Genomic DNA, 25,689 nt, shown 5'->3' with positions numbered 1-25,689 from the left:
GGCAATAGTTTGACCCTGTACTGTACAAACATATCCGTGATATCATTTAATTTATGAATTAAACACAGCAATTCACAAAAATAACAATAAAAGAGAACAACAGTTGACTCATTCACCAAGATAAATATTAAGGGAATATATGAGTCAGGGTTCTCTAGGGGACTAGAACCAGCAGAATGAATTAATCCTACAAAGAGCGGCTATTAGACTGGCTCACACCGTAGGGTCTTAGATAGTCCAACCATGGCCAGGCGCATGCTGCAGGGGCTGAGAAACCTGTTAACTGCTTAATCCACTTCAGCAGTTCTAATCTGACATTTAACAACAGGGAGTGCTCTTGAAGAACCACTGATCTTCTGTGCATGTTGGAAGGCCAAAGAGGATGACTTCTGATGGGAGAAAAGGCCAGCTGCAGCAGCCGCAGGCTAGACAAAGACAATCTCCAGTTGAAAGTGAAGGCGAACAGGCATGACCCACATTTTTCCTCCAGACCTTTTTAAATCTAACTAGACAGCAGTTGGAAGGTACTGTCCACTCCAGGGCAGAATGATTCACCCTCGGCTAATCCTATCTGGAGATGACATCACAGACATGACGAGATGATTCCTAATCCAAACCAAATCGACAAGCAATATTAACCATATTAATCACAGTGGCCAACAGGTGATTAATAAAAGCAGGTGATTAATAAATGCTGAACAAGTGGAGAATTTGCATCCTGGGGGAGATAAAACAGGATGCCACAACTCAGGGTATAATGAGTATACTGGTTTGAGAATGGTCCCCATTTAGTTGGTGGTCTTTTTAGGAAGGATTAGGAGGTGTGGCTTAGTTAAAGGAGGTGTGTCCCTGAGGGTGGGCTTTGAGGTTTTAAAAGCTCATGCCAGGCCCATCTAGCTCTCTCTCTCCCTCCTGCCTATGGATCAGTGTGTAAACTCTACCTACTGATTCAGCACTATGTGTGCTTGCCTGTTGCCATACTCCCTGGCATGATGGTCATGGGCTCACCCTCTGAAACTGTAAGCAAACTCCTAATTAAATGACTGTTAAGAGCAAGGAAACTACATTTGCAATGATATTGATGACTGCAGATTCACAGTACAGAAAAAAGAAGCTGGCTTGGCCTGTGATATGGCAGAGCAGAGACAGGCATGAGGGAAAATTAACTGAATGCTGGGAGAGAGAAGGTGGAGTCGAAAGAAGCCATGTAGCCACCACCTGGGAAAAGTGCACAGAAAACTTGCCGGTAAGCCACAGCCACATGGCAATGCACAGATGAATAGAAGTTGGTTAATGTAACGTGTAAGAACTATCTAGAAATATGCTTAAGTGATTGGCCAAGCAGTGATTTAATCAATACAGTTTCTGTGTGGTTATTTCGAGTCTGGGCAGCTGGAACAAACAAGCAGTCCCTGCCAACACAGTTGTGTATCTTGGTCCTCTTGAGGGACTTCTAACGGTGGGAACAGAGGCAATCTACAACTTTTTTCCTGGCTTTTGGGACCCTATTCCTCATACTGGGTCACCTTGCCCAGTCTTAGTACATGTTGGTACTCATGGGAAACCTGCCCTTTCCTAAACAGAAAAAAAGGAGTGGATTGGGGGGTGAGTACAGGGGAGATGGGAGAGTGGGATAGGAGGAGAGAAGAGAGGGGAAACTCCAGCTAGGATGTAAGATAGATGATAGATAGATAGATAGATAGATAGATAGATAGATAGATAGATGATAGATAGATGATAGATAGATAGATAGATAGATAGATAGATAGATGATAGATAGATAGATAGATAGATAGATATATGATAGATAGATAGATAGATAGATAGATAGATAGATAGATAGATAGATAGATGATAGGTAATAAATTTATAAAGAATAAAAGAATAAATTGCTCTGACCATGGTGTCTCTTCACAGCAATCATAAATAAGACAATGAGCTATTTAAAATGATGACTTATTTATAGAATATTCCACTTAAGGAGACTCTTACACTGCAGTTGACCATGGATAATAAACTTTAGAAAGAAAAACCCAAGCCAAGGGGCTCCCTGTTTGCGTCACACCTTTGTCCTACAGAACTCACTGTAAGAGGCTACGGGAGGCCATATTATAATGCTTGACTTGCTGTCACATATTAAAATCTATACAACCAGCCCTGTTTAATGATTAAGAGTGCGTATCTGGGTTTAGACAAGCTATGATCAAATTCCGGCATTTACTTACCAAGTAGATGAACTTTGGCAAATGTATAAACTTCTGTAAGTCTGCTTCCTCCTTTGTCTGATAGATGTACCAGCAAAACTTATCTTTTAGACTTGTTATAAAGGTTAAATGAGTTGCAGCACGTACATGGTTCAAAATGTGGTTTAATGTGCCCTGTGGCACAAGGACTCCACCATGTTTGCAAACATTCGGTCAACTGTTATTATATTCCACTGTGGCTAGCTGGGATTTTATTCTAATCCCCACGGCACACAGAATTTTACCAAACTCCTCTCTTTATATCAGTTTTTCCTCAGGTACCACATTAAAAATTTATTCAACTTCCTAAGCAAAAAATAACGATTCAGCCTCACATCTCACAAATTCCACAGCATTATAAGAAACTCAGTAGGAAAACATCAGGTTTGCTGCGGTAATAATCTCAGTTTCGTGATCTTCCACAATGGTCTTTACTATTTCAAAGCACTATGGACCCTTAGTCCAGTCGGTCTCTGAGAAACGCTGCCAATTAGATAGCAAAAGCCACCTTCCGCTTTCAGGCACACTACAGGTGACTCTCCGGGTCACCTTTAAGGTTTGCAAGTAGAAAAGTTGTCTTAGAATGTATGCTGTCTGACTTATGCTGTGAAAATAAAAATTTTACCAAGCAACACAATGGATGCCCTATTTCCTATTATAAGCTGCAGTCAGTTTTAGTGTGATTTTTTTCAATAGCTGTTGTCAACACCTACGTTTACTACCCAAGTGTTGTAAACTGAGCAAACTCTTAATATATCAATCATAGTCCAAAGACAATTGAGAAGTCGTGACAGGTAAATAATACAGATAAGTGGGTAATCGCATGCTTTATTCGATGCCATTTGTCATAGTAAACATGTTTATATTTTTCTTGCCTATCCTAACCAGCATTTCACACTTGCTGATATACTCCTGTAGCATATAAAATAGAAGTATTTTGCAATTGTGTCCATCAGTCTTCTGAAGATTGTGTGTGTGTAATGTGTGGGACAGACAGACAGACAGACAGACAGACTTGTAATTCTCCTGCCTCAGCTTCCTGAGGGCAAGGATCACAGATGTGTTCCACCACCCCCAGCTTCCGTAGGTTTTCCTGCAGGCACGTTCACATGATGACGTCAGAAAGGCCTCAGGATCTTCCTCACAAGATGATCAGATTAGTTCAGCAGTAAGTCTCATTTGGAATGTCAACCAGAGAAGAATTTTGCGAAGACATTTCCAAATATAGACTCAGAGGTGGACACAGTAAGAAGTTTTGAAATATAAATCAAATACCAACGATTTGCCAGCAATAATCAAAAGGTTGTGGGTATGTTCATTGGTGGATTGGTTGCCAGGAAATCTCACTTCTGAAATTGTGTTTGAGATAGCAGGGATGCATGAAGACTCTTTTTCCCAGTGAAACAATTAGTTAAAACCTGCCCGCCCTCATGAGACTCTAATCCATACTGGGGAAACAAGACTGAGAAGAGAGAGTTCCAGGACTCGCAACAGAACCTAATCCCTGGATAAATCTCTCTTTTTACTCAGAATGTCAGTGTTACAATCTCCAAATTCTTGTTCTTACTTCCTTGAGTCTGTTTTCTTTATGTGTAACCCAAAGCACTTAAACTGACACAGCTGCAAAGTAAGAATATCTCATAGAAATCCTATCGTTTGATGTCTTCTAAAAAAGAAAAAAGAAAAAGAGGAGCAATGATCTGTAACATTTTTTAACTTAAATAATTAGATTGATTTAAATGACATCAAAACATCTGGAAAATGGTGTGGACACAAATTCAGTAGAGAGCCATATTTCTTCTTAACTGATTGAGAAATTAATCACTGGCAAATCTTTGGCAAATGTCTTTGGAAAAGCGTTTAATTTGCATGAGAGTTAAAAGGGAGAAAATGGTGAGTGATTTACTAGTATGTCCCGTGATGCACTAAGGACAACCTGATTCTTGAATTCTGATATCTGTCTTAACCAAAGGGAGACTCTAAGCATGACCTGGAAAAAATGAGAAGTTCAGGACAGATACTGGCCATCTGAACTGTATGAGAAATGGAGCTCAACATTAATGATGCCCTCTTTAAGGAATAGAGTTATCAAAGAGATCTTCCAAGAAGAATAAGATTTTTTTCCTTTCTGATTTTAATATATGTCTTTTTGGTTCAACTCATCTAAACTTAAAGTCTCTTATGACATGTTCAGGAGGAACTGGAGAGATGGCTCAGTTGTTAAGAGCACACACTTGTTGTGGGATATTTGATCACACTGTGAACCCTGAGTTTGCATTTATGTTAATTAAATAAAATCAACCTTAGGTCAGGAGGCAGAGCCAGCAACTAGCTGGCAAGAAGTAATCATAGAGCGTCAGAGCGAGTCTGGAAGATGGATAAAGAGATGCACAGGTGGTGGTGGTGCATGCCTTTGATCCCTGCACTCAGGAGGCAGAGGCAGGTGGATCTCTGTGAGTTTGAGGCTAACCTGGTCTACCAAGCAAGTTTTAGGCAGACTCCAAAGATAAACAGAGAAACCCTGTCTTGAAAAAAAAAAAAAAAGAAAGAGAGAGAGACAGAGACAGAGACAGAGACAGAGACAGAGACAGAGACAGAGGTAGCAATAGGGAGGGCCTTTTTGGTTTGGTGTAGCAGAAGGATGCTCTCTTTCAGAGATGCCAGCCAAGAGGGAAGGCCGGTCTCTCTGAGCTAGCAGGTTTTCACCCCAGCCTCTGCCTCCCATGTCTTATAGAGCAATAGAGATTTATTTAAAACTACATTTCATTTGGTGGCAGAAAGCAGATCCAGTGGCATGTAAAATTCCTACTAGGACGCTACCAGAGAAGCAAGCCAGTAGCTGTGGAGCCACAATTACTGGCTGAAACAGCAGTAGATTCAGGCTCATCCGTTGTGCTAGAGATAAGAGATCAAACAACATATACTGCTTTCACAAACGACCTGAGTTCATATCCCAGCACCCATGTCAGACAGTTCACCATTGACCACTACTCCAGGGGATCTGAAGTTTTCGGCCTCCATCCATGTACACGTATCTACAAGGATGTGTATGCATATGATTTCAAATAAAATACATCTTCTAGTGAAGGGAGGTAACATTTAGAAGCAAGCTTAGTACATTCTTATTTTTCAGATTATATACCATATTGAGTAGATTTAATCTATGTTCTTGGAAGATAGCTCAATGTATTAAAGATAATAATCATGGTTCCACACAGGTAAATTAATATATGATTCTGTATTCTGTGATATATTCTGATCAATCCCTTAGAATTCATTACTATGGCAAGCACCCAGACTTAGAATCATCAATTTAAAAAAAAAAAAATCTATTCAATGAAATGAAGAGACAGAGTCAGGCACACAGCTAGATCTTATAAAAGCTTACATTTTTCACCTCCGTAAATCATAATTTCAGAGTGTGCAGCATTTTGAGTGCAGACACCATAGGCAGTAATAACTGGCTTAAACGCCTTTACGGTACACTTCTTTGCAACAATACCTTCATTCATAAGCCTCAGAAAATGAAATGACAGCTACAAGTGCCTTGAAAGAATGAGTGCTCCTCTTTACATTGTCCCACGGGTTAACTCCCAGGGCGCTCTCAACCCCACAACAGTAACAGAGATGAAAGCCTTATGTTGAACGTGATTACATACGGCCCAGGGAACCCCAGACACTACCGTGTTTTCGCATCAGGAAACCCACGTTCGAAAGGCACTGTGAAATCGCTCCTTGTCTTCCAATGAGTTTGTCATATTAGTTTAAATTTTTTTAATGTCTATTTACCTACTGGTCAGACTACAGGAGAATAAAAATGATGGAAAACAAACATGCACACCAGAATAAGGTCCATTTCTGTTAGGAAAATCTGCAGTGGGGGAGGACCTGAGTTAAGATGCTTTTTGGTTTCATGTATCAGGAAACCGACTCAAACTGGCTTACAGGTAGATTGGATGTCACGACTGTGCAATTGGGAAGTCCAAAGGTGGATATGGCCTTAAAGGTGCATAAACCCAGGAGGAAATAATGTACTCAGAACTCAACTCTCCTTCTTCTTCTTTCAGCTCTGCTTATCCCCACTTGTAATATTGCAGGCAGGCTTGGCCTATGCATTTGTTGTCTCATAAAATGACCTTTCTAATCCCCATTTGCCCTGCCAACTAATCACAGTGGAATTGGATATCTCCATCCCCATGAGAAGTCAGAACCAATCTCTAAGGAAAGGCAATGACTTTGGATTCTTGATTCATGTGCACATCCCTGAATCGATACTTGGCATTACTGTAGCTAGACTTGCTTATGTGTTCACTCATGAGGGCTGTGGGCATAGCTCAGTCAATGATACAGCACTTTCCTATCATGTGTGAAGTCCCAGGTTACTCAGTTTCTAACACAGACACACACACACACACATGATGTTGATACTTCATACTCCCCCATGTATTTGGGGATAGGTCACTCTGACTGACATCTGCATCTGGACCACTCAGAAGGAAAAGGTAGAAGGAGGAGGATGGGAAAGGATGCTATAAGAAGTAAACTATAGCTCCACTGATCATTATGGGCCACTTTGTACAATCTCCATGAAACACAGACCCTGAAGTAAAGATCATCCAAACAAAAAGGATGGACCCTCCAGGCTGCTAATACGTTTTGATTCGTGGAAACTAAGCACATCATTCATCATCGAAAGATCCCTCCCTGGAGGAAGGCATGGGTAGCGATTTGTACGCCATGTTTCCCATGTGGACTGATAACTTCGGGCTTTTTCTGAAAATGCTAAGATCGTGGACATAATAAAGTTATGAGCTTGGGGAGTGTAATGTTTAAGTAGAAGATAACGTAGGTGATTCACCTCCTATTCCAAGCTTAAGAAGAAAAATTGCTTAAATTTGTTAATGTAGAACAAAAAGTCCCCTCCCGGGAGATTTTATCACTGCGATGTAAATTCTGAGTAAGGTTCTCTTTGATGTTTTACTGGCACAATTTAAAAATAATGGATCTTACAAACAATGGCATTTCAATATCAATGTTGCCCCATACCTCCTCCCTTCAGACACTACCGTCAGCATGCTTTGACTTGTAAGCTGGACCATTCCTGTCTTTGCAAGTGGTCCATTATTCTTTTCTGTGATGGAGTTTCAGACAAGATTTCACTGTGTAGCCAAGTCTATCCTGAAGTCATGAGTTCCTTGCCTCTTTCTCCCATGTTCTGCGGTTACAGGCAGGCACCACCAGACCCAACAGATTGTTCTAGTCACATACAAATCTCCTTTGGATGGAGAAGTATTTCTTGATACATGGTTTCCAAATTTACACAAAAATAGCCTGTGGGAAAACACTGTGATATTATGGGAACTAACCCAGTTCCAACTAACCAAAAAGGAGAAAGGAAGGGGCTATTCTTGAAGCTCTTTCTATAAATCTTAACAAAATTACAGATTCAGAATTTACTCCCAGGCTTAAATAGTTACCCTAAACAGAGCTTTTTTGACTGACAAAACAGGACTTCTTATTTTTGACAAGTTGGGGGTAAAGAGGAAAAGAAAATCCGGAAAATAAAAATAGTCATTCTTCTTGCCAAACAAAGGTCAGAATCTGTGTATTCTGCCTACTGTGTGGCTTCATGTCATTGTGGAGAAATTATCCAGAAGGGAAAAATGAGCTAAAGAGTAAAAAATAACTATAGAAACCATTAAAAACAAAACATAATTTTGTCTATATATTTAAAATTCCATTATCACACATGCCACATGATAGAGAAAACACGGGCTAAAAATTAGGATGGAAAATACATCTTAAGCAGAAGAAGGGAGAACATGGGCAAGGAAGTCAGGACCGCGAGGGGTGCGTTCACACATGGAGGTGGTGAGACTGATCTAATGGGAACTCACCAAGGCCAGCTGGACTGGGACTGATGGAGCATGTGATCAAACCGGACTCTCTGAATGTGGCTGACAATGAGGGCTGACTGAGAAGCCAAGGACAATGGCACTGGGTTTTGATCTTACTGCATGTACTGGCTTTGTGGGAGCCTAGTCTGTTTGGATGCTCACCTTCCTAGACCTGGATGGAGGGAGGAGGACCTTGGACTCCCCACAGGGCAGGGAACCCTGACTGCTCTTTGGACTGGAGAGAGAGGGGAAGAGGAAGTGGGGGGAGGGGCAGGGAAATAGGAGGAGGGGAGGAGGTTGAAATTTTTAATAAAAAAAAAGAAAATATATCTTAATAATTTTTACAGAAGGTGAAAGTCTCAGAAATGGGTTACAATTTTTTGCTACCTTCAGAACATGACCAGAATCACCATCGCATTTCTTCAGAGAGGGTCCTGGCCAATAAGATACGATTTATTTCACTGTCTTTTCAATCCACTTCGTGAGGTCTTCACAGTACTTTCTATTATTTCTAAGAAATAACAGAGAACTCTCAGAGTGTTCACTCTGTCTTCACTAGACAGGATAAGAAGATCCACACAATTGCTTTCAACCCCTTGTTTCTGCCTCCAAACACCTACTGAAATTACAGGGCAGTCATTTCTCTTTGGATTGAAGCTTATTCTCCCACCCATAAATCCCTTCTTGGTGCCCAGTATTATCAATTCACTGAACCTATTTTGCAATAAAAATTTCCCTTCTCTTTAACTCTCCCAGGTATAGAAACTTTAAATGTGTTTTAGCACAGTTTTAAAAGTTTGACTTACGTGACATTGCCTTGCAAACACATTTTTAATAAACAGTGTCGTGTTTTTATGTAAGCAGGAACAGAAATCCAGTATTCTGTTTTAGCTGGAATGTGAAATGTGCCCCACAGGATCAAGAAGTCAGCTTGATCTAGTGACATTTAGGGAAACTGTAGTCTTTAGGAAGCAAAGACCTACTGAAGCAAGTAGGTCACTGGGGGAATACTTTTGAAGGCCGTACATGGCCCCTAGTCTCTCCCCTCCCACTGCACGTTATCTCTACCATGAAGTGAGAAGTCCTACAACAGTTTCCACTGCCATGATGTTCTGCTTCACCAGAGAACTCTGTTCAATGGAACAAAGACTATGGACAGCAGTCTTGGAAGCCATGAGCAAAAATGAATCATCCCTCCTTTTATTGCTGGCGTTCTGACAGAGGAACAAGAAGAGGACCTGGTTTGGTTTCTGTTTCTGTGACCATGACAAAAAGGATTTATTTGGTTTACATGTCCTGATCACAGATAGAGAAAAGCCTAAACAGGAACTCAAGCAAGAGCAGAGGCAGGAAGCATGGAGGAAAGCTACTTACTAGATTGCTCAGCTACTTTTCCTAGACAGTCCAAGAGCAAGGCAGCACCCACAGTCTCCCTCTACATCAGTTAGCAACAAGGAAAACAATCCACATATGTAACCACAGGCCAGTTCCGGAGAGGTGATTTTTCATTTGAATTTTCTGTCTCTTACCTGGTAACTCTATCTTGTGTCATCTTGATAAAAACTAACCAACACAGATTCCATTTGCCACTGAACCTATTCAAATCTAAAAAATATCTCCTCATCAAGTTTTATTTAAAACTCAAATTTTTAGTTATATTACTTAACTTCCTCACTCTTCATGACGTTTTCTAATCAAGAAGTCCATATACTCTTATATGCTAGTTAAGCAAACCCAAATATAGCTAGAGCAGGATATAAAACATTAATAACAGTTCAACAAGGCGTTCGCAACAAAGCACTCTGATCTTTGATTTCAACTTATCTGGAGATGTACTTTCAGGATTGGAACATACAATAAAATGGGTGTAAAAGATGCCGTGACTCAGTTTTACTACAGGGTTGTAGACCAATTCCACCAAGGTCATTTAGAAGCTAATCCTGTGATACCTGGGTAATAAATTATCTTCCATCTGGGGTATAAGAGTGTCCAGTTGGTCTGGACACATCTAAGAAACTGTAAAATCTGAGCACCAGATTCCCAAGATCCTTGGGAAAACTCCTTCACTTTGAAGTCCATCTTACTCTTAAGACACTAAGTGGAGAGAGTAATTTGTCTTCCTGCATCTTTACCCTCAAGCACCACGCAGGTTAGCAATCTAAGGACATTGGTTGTGAAAGGTAGTAGAGCAGCTGCCTAGAATTATGGGGGCACCCGAAGAAGAGGCATGAGACTGATCCCTGCTGGAATAGCTGCTGAGAAAAATTCCAGACTGGCGTCAGGGCCAAAAATTGTTGCATTTCTCCAAAGCTACCAAGAGTCATTTTTCTTCTGGCCCCTGTGACCATGTAATTGATTAGATTTCCCTCTTCTTGTTGGCTGTGAGGAGGACTAGAGTCCACTTCTGTTTCTGGCACTCTTATAGACCTGGTATACTGAAAAAACTCTGCCAATAAAAAAATAACCAAAGTGTTGAATTCAGGGGAAAGGTAGACCTTTCGTTGCATTTCTGAGCTTTTACGAAGGAAACAAATTGTCAGAGGCCAAAAGTGAAGAGAAAACAGAAATCCAGAGTGACGTCACTGTTATGCCAGATCCCAAAGGGCTTGTGTTAAGCTCTAAAGAGTGCGAGTACCCCAGGCCAAGTGCCCTCAAGGACAGCTGCCATGGATCTGGATGACAGGACATAAATCCATGACCAAGGGAGGATAGAAAATGGGAGGCTTTCTCGCATGGTGTTGGGATATCAAAGATCTACAGACCTCTAGCCTAAAGAAAAACAAAAACTAAGCCAATCTTACAGAAATAGTACCGCAAAAAGTCCCTTAAAACTTTGAAAGCGAAAAATAGTGAGAAATTATACCACTGAAGTTTAAATCCATCCACCTGTGTAATTCAGAAAATTTAAAGGAGAGATTATTTTTATTGATTTTTATTGAGCTCTACATTTTTTTTCTGCTCCCCTCCTTGCCTCTCCCCTCCCCTGCAACCCTTTCCCAAGGTCCTCATGCTCCCAATTTACTCAGAAGATCTTGTCTTTTTCTACTTCCCATGTAGATTAGATCTATGTAAGTCTCTCTTAGGGTCCTCATTGTTGTCTAGGTTCTCTGGGATTGTAATTTGTATGCTGGTTTTCTTTACTTTTTGTTTAAAAACCACTTGTCCACTTGTGAGTACATATGATAATTGTCTTTCTGGGTTTGGGTTACATTACTCAAAATGATGTTTTCTAGCTCCATCCATTTGCCTGCAAATTTCAAGATGTCATTTTTTTTTCTGCTGTGTGGTACACCATTGTATAAATGTACCACACTTTGCATATCCATTCTTCAGTCAAGGGGCATTCAGGTTGTTTCCAGGTTCAGGTTATGACAAATAATGCTGCTATGAACATAGCTGAGAACATGTCCTTGTGGCATGGTTGAGCATCTTTTGTATATATACCCAACAGTGGTATTGCTGGCACTATTAGGAAATAGATTGTTTCCTAATTTTCTGAGAAATCACTACACTGACATCCAAAGGGACTGTACCACCTTGCACTCCCACCAGCAATGCAGGAGTGTTCCCTTTATCTCACAACTTCTTCAAAATAAATTGTCATTGGTGTTTTTGATCTAGGCCATTCTTACATGTATAAGATGGAATCTCAGAGTTGTTTTGATATGTATTTCTCTGATGACTTAGGATGTTGAGTATCTTTCAGCCATTTTAGATTCCTCCATTGAGAGTTCTCTGTTTAGGTTTGTATTCCTTTTTTTATTGGATTATTTGTCCTTTTGTTGTCTTATTGCTCTAGCCAGGACCTCAAGAACTATACTGAATAGATATGGAGAGAGTGGACAACCTTGTCTTGCTCCTGATTTCAGTGAGATCGCTGGGAGTTTCTCTTCATTTAGTTTGATTTTGGTTGTTTTCTTGCTCTATGTTGCCTTTATTATGTTTAGGTATGTTCCTTGTATCCTGCTCTCTCCAAGACCTTTATCAAGAAGAGATGTTGTATTTTGTCAAAAGCTTTTTTGGCATCTAATGAAATGATCATGTGGTTTTTATTTTTCAGTTTGTTTATATGGTGGATTACATTGACAGATTTTCATATGTTGAACCATCCCTGCATCTCTGGAATGAAGCTGACTTGATCATGGCGGATGATGGTTCTGATGTGTTCTTGGATTCGATTTGCCAGTATTTTATTTAGTAGTTTTGCATCAATGTTCATGAGTGAGATTGGTCTGTAATTCTCTTTCTTACTAATGTCTTTCTGTGGTTTAGGTATCAGGGTAATTGTAGCTTCATAAAAAGAGTTTGGTAATGTTCCTTCTGTTTCTTTCTGGGGAACAATTTGAGGGGTATTGGTATCAGTCTTTCTTCAAAAGTCTTGTAGAATTCTGAGTTGAAACCATCTGGCCCTGGGCTTTTTTTGGTTGGAAGACATTTGATGACTATTTCTATTTCTTCAGCAGTTATAGGTCTGTTGAATTTGATTATCTGGTCTTGACTTAGCTTTGGTAAGTTATATTTATTCAGAAAGTTGTCCATTTCCTTTAAGTTTTCCAATTTTGTGGAGTACAGGTTTTCAAAATATGGCCTGATGATTCTCTGTATTTCTTCCCTTTTCATTTCTGATTTTGTTAATTTTGATATTCTCTTTCTGCCTTTTGGTTAGTTTGGATAAAGGTTTGTCTATTTTGTTGATTTTCTCAAAGAACCAACTCTTTGTATCATTGATTCTTTGTATTATTTATTTCTATTTGGTTGATTTCAGCTCTCAATTTTATTATTTTCTGCCATTTAGCTCTCTTGGATGAGTTTGCTTCTTTTTGTTCTAGAGTTTTCAAATGTTCTGTTTTTCCAGCTTCTTTATGTAGGCATTGAGTGCTATGAACTTTCTTCTTAACGCGGTAAAGCAGAGATTTTTATTTCAAGCTGTCCGGCAACAGAGCTCATTTGCTTAAAATGGTCAAGAGAAGCAAACACATACTACTTCATCTAGATGCTAATATAGTTCCATCAAAAAGAACATGACTTCACATTAACCACACAAAAAGGAGGAAAGCGAAAACACAAGACAGAATCAGCAAAGACAACAGAAGAGAACCAAAACTCTATAGATATTGAAGTTCTTAAATACAGAACTAAATAGAACTCTATCTCTCACCTTAGCAAAGGAAGAAACTTGAAACTGGAGTCAAAAATATGAGAATCTTTTTTAAAATATTAAGTATTATTTTAAATGAAATTAAAGTTACAAACTCAGGACTGGAGAGATGGCTCACGATTGAGATTGTTTCCTGTGACTCTACAAACTCCAACTTGGTTCCCAGCCACGATGTCGGAAACAATCTCCTAGAACTCCAACACCAGGGGTTCCAACACTGTCTTCTGGCCTCTGTAGATGCCTGCACATGTGTGACATGCATTCACGCCGACAAGTGCATCTTTTAAAAAGAGATTACAAGCTCAGTGAATGGATTAAATAGAATATACATAGCTGAAAAGAAACTGATGAACTAGAACATAGTTCTAATGAAATAATCCTGAATTCAGTTAATAGAATGAAAGACAAAACTATAAAGAAGAATTTAAGTGACAAGAAGAAACAAATAAGGTTTATCATATTTTTAGCCAGAGTTCCGAAAATATGAGTCTAGTCGAAGAGACATCATAAATGAGCATCTTAGTTAGGGTTTCTATTGCTGTGACAAAACTCCATGACCAAGAAGCAAGTTGGAGAGGAAAGGGTTTATGTGACTGACATTTCAACATTGCTGTTCCTCACTGAAGGAAGTCAGGACAGGAGCTCAAACAGGGCAGGATCCTGGAGGCAGGAGTTGGTGCAGGGACCATGGAAGGCCGCTGCTTACTGGCTTGCTGACAGTTTCAGAGATTCAGTCCAGAAGGCAAGCATGGCAGTGTTCAGACAGGTATGGTGCGGGAGCTGACAGTCCTTATACCTTGACTCAAAGGCAACAGGAAGTCAACTGACTGTCACACTGAGGGAAGCTTGAGGAAAAGACACCTCCTCGAAGCCTACCCCCACAGGAAGACACTTCCTCCAACAAGGCCACACCTCCTAATAGTACCACTCCCTTTGGGGGCCATTTTCTTTCAAACCACCACAATAAGATAATAAAAAATAATGCTGTAAGTCTTAACAGCCATGTGCAGACTGGATTGTAAAATCTTAGTTTGTGGGTCCTTCAGGAAGCACCCCCATGTTGAAGGTTTATCTCACTAGCAATTGGGAAAGGTGAGTCCCTCTTTTAGTTGAAAACACTGATCTCAGAGACCTACACAATAACAGCAATAGGATCGCAGGTATGGATCCTTCTCAGGGAGAAGGGTTTAAGACTAGTCCCTTTAGCAATCAGACCTATGCCACGTACGGGAGCCACAAAACACTGGAGGAAGTCTGCTAAATCCTCATGAGAAAACTGAATATTTGAAAGTTTATTAGCAAAGGCTTAAAATCAGATTCCAGGTAGAGGAATTCAGAATCTTATTTGTTTGTTTATCTACCCATTCATTCTTTCTTTCTGAACTTCATACATGTAACAGTGTGTGTTGGTCATAAACACTCTTTCCTGCCCTTTTCCTACTCCTTTCAGATCCCCTCTTCCCCACATCCTTCCCTCCAAACCTCATGTCTTCTGTTTTTGCTTTGTTTGTATAAAAAAAAAAAAAGGCCTGCCCATATTTGCATGGGTGTAGGCTGTCCACAGCAGCAGGAGCAATTACCTTGGGCCACACCCCTGAAGAAAACGCACTCTGCTCCTGGAAACCATCAGGTGCCCAGCAGCTCCTCGGATAGGAGCGGGGCCTCCTGCACCTTTCTCCAGTCCACCGTGAAAGACCGACAGGATCGATCACGTTCAAGCCATCATAGCTATTGTGAATTCATGTACGGCAAACCATGTCCAGAAGATGCTATTTCTCAACATCCCTGCCTGTAATCTGGCTCTTACAATCTTTCCGCTCTGACCAAACACTCTGAAACTACTGCAAGCGACAACATATAGTCACAGTTGAAACCTTCCTGAATAGGACTCCATTCACTCAGGAATTAATAGCAACAACTGACAGATGAAAGGTCATGAAAATAAAGAGGATGTGGACAACAAAGGAAACAGCCACCTGAATGACGAGGAAGCCCAAAGTGAGAGAAATCCTTCACCAGCTGTAGGTCTAGTAGATGATGAATATCTAGACTCTCTCCACACCTAGGTCAGAAAAGGACCAAGTAGAAAGACTGATACGTTCTTTCTTATTTATTTTTTGTTGTCCTGTGACCTTTTGAGTTTTCCCGACCTTTGTCCCATACCTAACATCCCTTCCATCTGCTCCCAGAGCACTGCCCTTTCTTTACAGCGTTCTTCTACTAGGCTGAATGTTGAACAGTGGTCCCTCAACGCCTGTAATGCATTCTTAGGAAAATAGGGACTTGCTAATCAGTTTCTGTGTCCTCGGAGTTTCTATTCCTGATAGAGAGTGGCAGCCACTGCCAGTCTTTAACATTAAGTCTGTATTATCAAAGTTGTAATGATCCTCTTTTTTTTGTCTTACTAGCATGCTTCTAGTCGACAGGGTAGATCAGCCTCATCAAATTTCTTTTTTCCAAATGGCATTTGGCATGCTTTTACCATCGGCATCTGAGTATCAGATTTGTAGCTATGATATGTAGCTATCCCTCAAGGTTAAACGGTCCCCTTCTGGAGGCAGGGGAGGTATAATGAGACTTAGGAAGCCAGTGGAACAAGATTCAGGAAGTTCAGGAAGATATACAGGCCCCTTCGCGAGGTGACATTAGCAATAAACAGTTACTAGGACAGGGGTAGACTCTTTGGTGTAGCCGCCTGTAAGTAGTGCGGGGAGCTATAGGAACACAGCTTATATGAGTCATTACTCGGGCTCAAGTGAACTTTTCAGGGATAAGTCACCCATACTCCTGTAGGTTTACTACTTACCAGGCTTCTATAAGTGACCCAGATAAATGCGTAGATTCACCATACTGAACTTGGGCAGAACTGTTTCCTTGGGTTTTTACTAGTGCTTTGTCTGGGGTGAGCAGATATTTGACCACTGCACTGCAAGTTTTAAATCTCGTCTCTCTTGCTCCTTTGTTCCTGCTCTCACATACACAAACACACAGTAGCATGCACACACACACACACACACACACTTCTATTATTGAAAACCAATTGGCCCAAAACTTGGAACGTGGCTCTTTGTCATATACAAAACATGATGAAAGTGTATTTAACTGGATGTGACGGTCAGGGAGGCGAAAGACCAACACATAGTGGTAGAGTCAAGAGAAGTATGTTTTAACATTCATACTCCTTATACTTGCATTCCTATCTTGCTTTAAATAATTATTTCACTAAAAATGCATATTTGCTTTCAGAATGACTTGGAACGGTCACTCACCACCCCTTCTTTGGAGGGGGTTTGCTATGTAGAATGTATATAGCTTCCACCTTTCTATCTCAGCTTCTCCGGGGGCTTCCCAGGCTTCCTCACAGCTGGATGTCTTCTGCCTTCATGGATTCACACCGTATTACTGTTCCCATCAGCTGGTACGATCACTCACTCAACAGTTCTCCCCACCCCCGATATTAACATCGTACCGGACTCCGCGAGAAATGACGGCAGACTCTAAGGAAGGCCACTGACGTTCTGACACGTAACTCTGATTCCATGAGCAGTTAGAAAAAAATACGTGGCACAGGGATTATTCTGTTATACAACATGGATCCTACGTGACACCCTAAGAAAGGCAAGCCGTGCAACCAAACAAATCTATATTTTGTTACTTTCCGAATGAGTCTTTAGTTTGATAGAGCTGCAAGCTTTGAAAAAGTTGTGAAAATATTTTGAAACTTCATGTCTGCTCCACTACTCTTGTATATTGGATGATGAGATCTGCTTCATGTTTGAGCACCCCCTCCAGGTAGATATCAAATCATCTGAGATGCAACTGGAGTACTCATACTCCCCTGACTTTTTAAGTACTTCCAGCCCGCGTCTCCCAAGGACAGAATATTATGTTGTATAACTGCAATGATTAAAAGACTAAAAACCGGAAGTGTGACGCAGGATCTATTATCATTGATTATTCCTATTTAAAATTCACCAGTAGCCCCAGTAATGTTCACGGTAGCACGTCTTCAAGTCCAGAGTTTAATTAAGTCGAGGGAAAATATTACATGTGATGATGTGATGGAAGTCTCTATTTAGTCTTGTGCATTTAGGAATAGGTATTTGACCTTTCTTCGAGGGTCATCATGATTTTTATTTGTTTGTTTGTTTTTAGTAAAAGTGAGTTATTTTGTAGACTACCTCTCACCGTTTTTCTGGCTTTTCATAAGTACATTAAGGATATGCACAAAGGCAGATGTGGCCCAAAGGGATGCAGATTGACTCAGGAGACAGCCAGTTTCAATTTGGAGCATGAACAGGTAGAGATGGATATATTTCATCATATCAGCACATCACGAGATGAATATGCATGTAGATATTTATAAAAGCGTACAACACACGTGCCAAATCTGATAAACTCATACCATGCAGGCAGACAGCAAACACTAACATGCGAAGGTTAATACGTATTGCTAACCTGACAGGATCACCGAGGACCCAAATCTCTAGACACACCTGTAAAGGATTATCAGTATCAGATTAGCCTCAGAGCAGGCCTCTGAAGGTTTAACTAGATTAGGTTAAACAAGATAGGAAGAGTCACCCCGCTTGAGCAGTACCATTGCTCTGGGCTGGAATACTGTACTAAATCACAGAGAGACCGTGAGCGTGAGCTAAGTCTAAACTTGGCACTCCCTGAATGAAGAAACAGCCATGTGACCACCGTGTGCCTCAAACTACCACTGGCGGGACTTCCCTGCTGTGATGGGCCAAACCCTCAAATGTGAGCCCTTTCTCTCTTGTTACTGTTGCCGGGGAATTTTGTCCCAGCACTGGAAAACTAACTGATACAAAACTATCAGGCCCTTTGACAAAAAGCAAGAAAACATACAACAATGTTAAAAAACAGAATGAGAGGAAACTATTACAGGGAGCCTGAGAAATTTGGGACATGTTAATGGGGAGGAAAAACAAGTTCCGAAGAGTTTCAGGGAAAGAAAAATACATTGAAGTCATAAATCTTAATCATCTTACCTTTTCTTTCAGGACATCGCTGATAATTATGTTAATAAATCACAACTGTTCGTGACAATAGAAAATTTGATCTATCTCTGGCAAAATAGGAAAAGAACATCTGAGTGAGTTTCCTTTAGCTCAACAGGTTTGAAAATCGAAAGGGTTCTCATGCCGTAGCCTCTACCAACAAAACGAAAATCCATGCAGGTAGCGTGGGCGAGATGGCTAAGTGTGTAGACGGCTTGCCACCCTGATCTCAGCTCCGTTCCCCGAAGCACAGCGGAAGAAGAGATCCAATTCCAACAAGTTGCCCTCTGACCTCTAAAGGTGTTCTGGCTCCTGTGTGCAAACACCCACCGTACACGCAAACAAATAAACGTGAAAAGCAAAAAAAAAAAAAAAAAAAAAAAGTTTCAAACACAAGCAAGAAAATCCATGAAAAGGCTGTGAGTAAATTTACCAATGCGTATGTGATTGACAGTTTAAATATGCATAGATTAGCAGCCCACATATACAGCCTTTTGGGCCCATATCGCTTTGTTTAAGGCATTTTTGCCTTCTTGGTCTTTTGATTGTATAACATGATTTCCGGTTTTGTGTTTTTATGGTGTGTGTGTGTGTGTGTTTCTTCCACTTTCTCATTATTTTTTTATACGTATTTGTTTGCTTTTTTTTTTTGTTTACCTGTTTGGATTCTAAGGAGGGGGAGGTGCACAGAGTTGGGTGAATGGGAAGGTGGTGAGGGTCTGGAGGAGTTGGGGGAAGAGGAACAGTGAGTGATTAGACTATACTGCCTAAAAAACATTTATTTTCAATATAAAAAAATAACATAAATAAAAGTCTACAGCTATATTCAAAGCAGAAAGCATATTGTTCATTTTCATGGTAAAGGTCACAGTCAGCAAAACATTGCCTCAGCTCCCACCCGCACTTGGTGGCCTTCCCCATTGAAAATTTCCATGTTTAACGGGCAGCATTTGGGTTGAAGAACGCTACTCTGCAATCTCCTGCAGTAATTTTGCTCCATCCCTGCAATTGGATATAGCACAATGCTATTTACAGTGAAGGAGAAGGGAAATTCAAGGCATTACAATGTGCAAACTATAATTTCAGCATCAATTTTCAGAAATTGTTCTGTTAGGAAAAAAAAGGTACTTCCCTAGAAGGTTTAGGGCTGTACTATTTTTACACCGCTCTCTAGGCATGTGAACTCCAGAGACTGAATCACACAGAGAAATGAGTTTCTGTTTTGTTCCGTTGAGAGGTCAGTTTGCTTCACACTTAAGTGGAGACGGATCTGCCACCCATGGCTCCCTCTCTGGGAACGGCGCTGGGACAGCAGGACCCTGAGTTACACTTTGTGCCCTTTGTCCCTATCGTTCTTTGCAATTACTCAGGCTAACTCCTAAGAAAGGTGGCATTTTAAACTGTGCCAGCAAATTCTAAGATGACATTTGTGTTGATGACTTGGTGTCTCAGTGAAGGGATGCCTGGTAGAAGCAACGTAAAGAAAGAAAAACTAATCTTGACTGGCGGTTCCAAGAGCTAAGTCTATCATGCCAGAGAAGACAGCACAGAACAGCTCAGATCACGGATGCTGGAGCGCATAAGGGAGCCTGTTCATATCACTGTGGACTTGTAAGCAGAAACTGAGGCAGGAACCAAGGAGCCAAACACAACCTTCAAAGTTACATCCTTAGAAACCAGCTTCTACTGGTTAGGTCTCGTGTCTTAAAAGATTGATGGGCTTCCAAAATATGAGCTGAGGACCAGGCACTCAAAGATGAGGCTGAAAGGGAGATTTTAGATTCAACCTGGAACACCCATCTCCTCAGCTGATTCATAGCTCCTAGGAATTGCAAAATAAAGATGAATGGTTTTGTAGACCTATTGCTATAAAATATTACAGTATTCCCAAAGACTCAGTGGGAGAAGTCACTTAAAACACACTTGGAGAAACAGCACGGTAAATGTGGCGGAGATCTTAATGTAAGATCCACTAGAGGGAAACCCAGGGGAAACATTGTTTATGGGGTAGAGACTGGAGGAATTGCTCAGTGGTTAGAGGCATGTGGCCTCTCTTCTAGAGGATTTGGGTTCTATTCCCAGCGCCCAGAAGGTGAATGACAACCATCTACAAATCTAGTTCCTGGTGCTCTATGCCCTCTTCTGACCTCTGAGAGCACTTAATGCACATAGAACACACATGCAGGCAAAACATCCGCACATGGAAAGATAGTAAATAAATAAATAAAATGTTGAAACAATTGTTTAGAAGAGACAGTCACAGCCAGTAGCTTTCTGAATAGAACTCTAATATCTCTTAAGATGCCAGTAGGGGCTAATGAATAAGACATTATCAAATTAAAAGGTTTCTATACACCAAGGAAACAATGAATTGAAGAGGTTTTTTTGGTTGTTTTTTTGGGTTTTTTTTTTTATTTTTGAGACAGGATTTCTCAGTAGCTTTTGTTTCTTGTCCTGGAACTAGCTCTTGTAAACCAGGCTGGCCTAGAACTCACAGAGATCCGCCTGCCTCTGCAAGTGCTGGGATTAAAGGCGTGTGCCACCACCGCCCTGCCTTGAGGAGATTTTTAACAGAATTGAAATGTAAAATTGTCAGCTACCCATCTGACAGAAAATTACCATCAAAAACTACATAAATATGTAACTAAAAAGCTTCAGAACCAAAAAATAATAATAATCTAATCAATAAATGGGCAAAAGCCAACTTTACAAGGGAAAAATGTGTACATTTGTTTATGCTCTCTTTGTTTAATTATGTAAACATTTAAAGATGTGCTGCATTCGTTTTACCTTGCTTGCCTAAGGTACCTGATTGGTTTAAAAAGCTGAAAGGCCAATAGCTAGGCAGGAGAGGAATAGGCAGGGCCAGCGGACAGAGAGACTTAGTAGGAGGAAAAAATCTAGGCTTGAGAGAGGTGGGGAGAATGAAGAAGAGCAAAAGGGATCCATCTGGGACCAGAAACCAGGCTGCCAGACAGACAGACACAAGAAGCAGGAAAGAAAAGAGAGAAAGAAAGAGAGAAAGAAAGAAAGAAAGAAAGGAAGGAAGGAAGGAAGGAAGGAAGGAAGGAAGGAAGGAAGGAAGGAAGAAAGAAAGAAAGAAAGCCAAAACCATAGAGATTGCTCACCCATATTTATCATCATGTTCTGAGAGTCCTGAAAGGGGATGGATGCAAGAAGTAGAGTGTGGGTCAACTACAAAGAAAACGGGACTTTGGTCACTTGTGAGTCATTGCCAGGCACTGGTGCTCATCGAGTTAAATGTGATAAGCCAGACTCACAAGGACAAATGTACTACATTATTTCCTGATGTTAGGAATCCAGATTTATTTAGGAAAAAGAAAGACGTGAAAGCAGGAGGATTTTGTAGAAGGCAGTCAGGGGGAAGTGTGAGGGAGGTGTCAAGAGAGGACAAGGTGGAGCAGATGAGATCAAATTAAATTTACGTGCGCCTTTGGAAATGTCACTGTGAAGTCCACTGTTTCATACAAGTAATACACACTAAGAAAAAAAGAAAGAAATGCAGCGTGAAAACAGGGACCTTTCAGCGGCCGAAGAGGAAAGGTCTGTGTACATGTTCCTGGTTGAGACTCCTAGACTTAATTTTTAAAAATAAAAGGATTTTAAAATAAAAAATAAAAAGTTCTTTCTTGGAAATCCTTGAACAGCCCTTCAAGCCTCAGGCTTCTGCCACTGGGTATAAAACAGAAAGTTTTTCAAGAGTGAGGAGGTTGCTCCTGAGAAGGAAGTTCCAGACATTTGTCTGTTTTCCTACCCAGGATCCTATGCTCTGCTCTCTTCCTGTTAGGTCCTTTCCCAACCTACACTCAATCACTTTCCCTTTCCACCATCTTTCCCCAGCTGAGCCTTCCCAAGCTCCTTTGCTAAGGCTTCCAGGAGGAACAGTAAAACTGACTTGGCCATGGCCTTGGCTTTATGGCTTCTGGCTGCCGAGAAGGTAAGAAAACCTTGCCGCTTCTCCTTCATATCAAATAACTTTATCACATGGAGGAAGTCAGTGGATTCCTCAAAGGCACTTAGTAAATCATTGGCAGAGGAAGCAGTACCTGACTTTTGGACCCTGCCTGCCCTTCTTGTGTGGCCTTTCATTTCACATTCTTGAGAGGGCTAGCAATGGCATTCACAGTCAAACCATTCTCCAGGGAGGTAGCCAGTGCACGACCAGCTTGTCCCAATCTACAGCGACTTACCGGAGCCCCCACGGACACCTTAGTAAGGAACCTGCTTAGATAAGAAGGATCACAAGAAGGCTTTGATTTTTGAGTCTATGGGAAAAGCAGGAAGTTGACAGTGTGGCAGTCCTGTTGCCATGGGGGAGACGCAGCTAAGGATAAAGGCTCCAACAGCACCCGCAAGGTCTTAAGAGAAGGGAAAATCGAAAGCGGGTTTGCTCTTGTCTTGTTTTGATTTCATGTTTTAATAAGGAAATGGTGTTCCTCTTAGAGGAAACTGGTTAGAGGGAGAGAGGGAGAGAGAGAGAGAGAGAGAGAGAGAGAGAGAGAGAGAGAGAGAGAGAGATTACTCAGGCTATGAACTTTGACCAGTTCTCATAAAGGAGCAGAGACTAATTGGAAAGAAAATTAAATTGCATGCTGCTCACAGTGAGATAAAATAGCTAAACCCTGCGGCTGGAGTAGTTCAGTGGTGGACCCTGAATATAGCCTCGGGCCTGATCTCACGCCCACACTCCCAAACACACACCCAAACACTGGACACTCTGCATTAAAATCCATGATTCTGGAAGGTCAGCCCTGTTGGATGTAAAACGGTGATGAAATGCTCTCCCGGCAATAACCTGCCCTGCCAGCTCATGAAAATAATACTTAGCTTAAACACCCCGCGCGACTCTCACTGTTCAATTGCTAGCAAACTTTTGTGCCTTGAATCTAAGGACACCTTAGAGCTGTTAGTTATACCAGTGGTTCTCAACTTGTGGGTTATGACCCCTTTGGGGCTCGAACAACTCTTTCACAGCCGTTACATATCAGAAATACTGCATATCAGGTACTTACATCATAATCCGTAACAGTAGAAAATTGCAGTAATGATGTAGCAACAAAATGTTTTTTATGGCTGGGGATCACCATAACATGAGGAACTGTATTAAAGGACTGCAGTATTAGGAAGGTTGAGAATCACTGTGCTGTATGATAGAAACAATCCTAGCTTTTCCAATCAAAACGCGGGCCTAAGAAATCAGTAAAAGATATCAGCTGGTTGAACTTCTGGACTGAACTCCAAGGGAAAGAAGAAAAACCTAAGACAATGAAGGATGGCTTTGAAGTTCCTGTTTCATTATTAACCTAAGGGACAGCCTGGATCTCTAGCATATTTTAACTAATCCAGGTTCTTAAGAAGGTTTGGATGTGGTTCAGCCATGGCAAGCCCGCTAAGCTTAACATTTCCACAGCTGACAAGATTTGCTGCCTGGTGAGTCAGGCATTCGAAATGTCTACAGAATGGGGGAGGGTAGTGCTTTCCTCATCCCAGCCTCGTGGGTGACACAGGTCTTGGAGGAACTGATTTGTAAGAAGGCGGCTGATTAGGGTTTCATTGTGAATAGCATTCCAAAGCTGGGTTCCTAATGAAAATGAAGCAAGCGAGAATCACCAGGCAGAGGAAGCCTCCAGCCTTCTGTGACGTTTCTCTTTCAGTAATTCCTTCCATGGAGGTCAGGCTGTAACAAGACAAAGTTAAACATCGTGGAGTTTGGTAGCTGTGTTCTAGTATGATAAGCCAAGTAAAAATTATGCAGCATTCAAAAACTACATAAATTCTATGTGTCAACATGAAAAATTAATCACGTATAGCATTAAGAGGAAAAGGGGTAAGCTCATATCAGTGAGAACAGAGGCCAACTGTGAGCAAAATATTATGCTGAGCTGTGCATGTATGCATGCGTGTATGTGTGCAAAGCATCACACTCACTGTGCAGGAGACTCCAGTAGAGATACTCACCCCATGTTGAGCTGGACAACTCCTTGTAGATAGTATTCCCATGCATTGTGGGATGCTTTGCAGGGCTCTGGACTATTCCATGAGGTACTAGTAGCAAGAGTTTCTACCCTCTCCCCCTAGCTGCCCCAGATGGGACTATCAAAATGTCCCTAGATATTATCTAATAGCATTTGAGAGGCAAGATATTATCTAATATCTAGATATTATCTAATAGCTCTCTGAGACCCTTTGCTCCAAGTACTGAGGCTGGGGGAGAGGGGTGTTGCTTTCATTTTCTTCCTCCTTTTTCTAGGGTATTTGATTTATTTTTTGGTTCCTTGTTTGAGTTCCCCATGAACATTCTTAGATTAAAAAAGAAAATTGTCTGTAGATGCTTTGGAGGGAAGAGGTTTACAAACCTACCCCATAACTCATTATGAAACCTGGAAAAACTGAACTGTGTATCTGTTAAAAAAAAATCTGGGTAAAGTTGTGCTGCCTGCCATTTTGATTGATTTTGTGGCTACATGTTGTATATTTACTCTAAAGAACTTAAGGTTCTGTGGAGAAAAAAAATCGGAATACACATTCTTTTTACAGCCCCTCCAAAGTAATAGCAGCAGAAATGTTGGGGATGATGTGGGGAATGGCAGTCAAAATCAAGATATTTAGCTAAGGCAACTAGCATTCAAATCCAAAATCATGCTGCTGCTGCTGCTGCTGCTGCTGCTGCTGCTTCTGCTTCCGCTTCCGCTTCCTCTTCCTCTTCCTCTCCTTCTCCTCCTTCTTCTTCTTCTTCTTCTTTTGTTTTGTTGGTTTGTTTGTTTGCTTTTGGCCCTGGATGTGAGGTGCACCTGGAGTCCCCTTCTACCCCTGAGAACTGGGACATTTGATTGCTTACTCAGATGTGATGGACAACGTTCAAAGAGCCTGAATTCGTTGGTTAAGTAGAAGCATTGACAATGCTGATATAAATTAATTTGTGACCTATGCATTTAAACTAGATAATTCAGATACAGAGACTTCTTGTGGGGCAGCAGTAGAGACCAATGTATCTGGCTCCAGCTATACATGTAGACAAATGCCTGCATGATTACCCCCACCGAGGCAGCATCCTGTAAGTCCAAGGGCAAGGCCAGCCCTCCTGGACTGAAGAAATATGAAACCCCAGGAGGCCTCAGGGTTGTGGCACTGTGTGAGGAGAAACTCCCATGAACAGAAGTTCTTCACAGTGAAAAGGGACAAACTGAGGATAAAACAAACCACACTGAGGAGGAATTAGAGATTGTAGGCAGATGAGAGACGAAAGGAGGAGGGAAAGATAAAGACAAGGCCGAGGCGGGGCAAGAACCACATAAATACCAAAAGAGAACAGTGCATGAAGATGTCCCTGACAGCCTTTGCCCAAC

The sequence above is a fragment of the Alexandromys fortis genome, unplaced genomic scaffold, assembly GCF_014885135.2.
Source record: "Alexandromys fortis isolate MF-2015 unplaced genomic scaffold, M_Fortis_MF-2015_v1.1 scaffold_32, whole genome shotgun sequence".
Classification (NCBI taxonomy): domain Eukaryota; kingdom Metazoa; phylum Chordata; class Mammalia; order Rodentia; family Cricetidae; genus Alexandromys; species Alexandromys fortis.
This window is presented reverse-complemented; position numbering follows the sequence as displayed.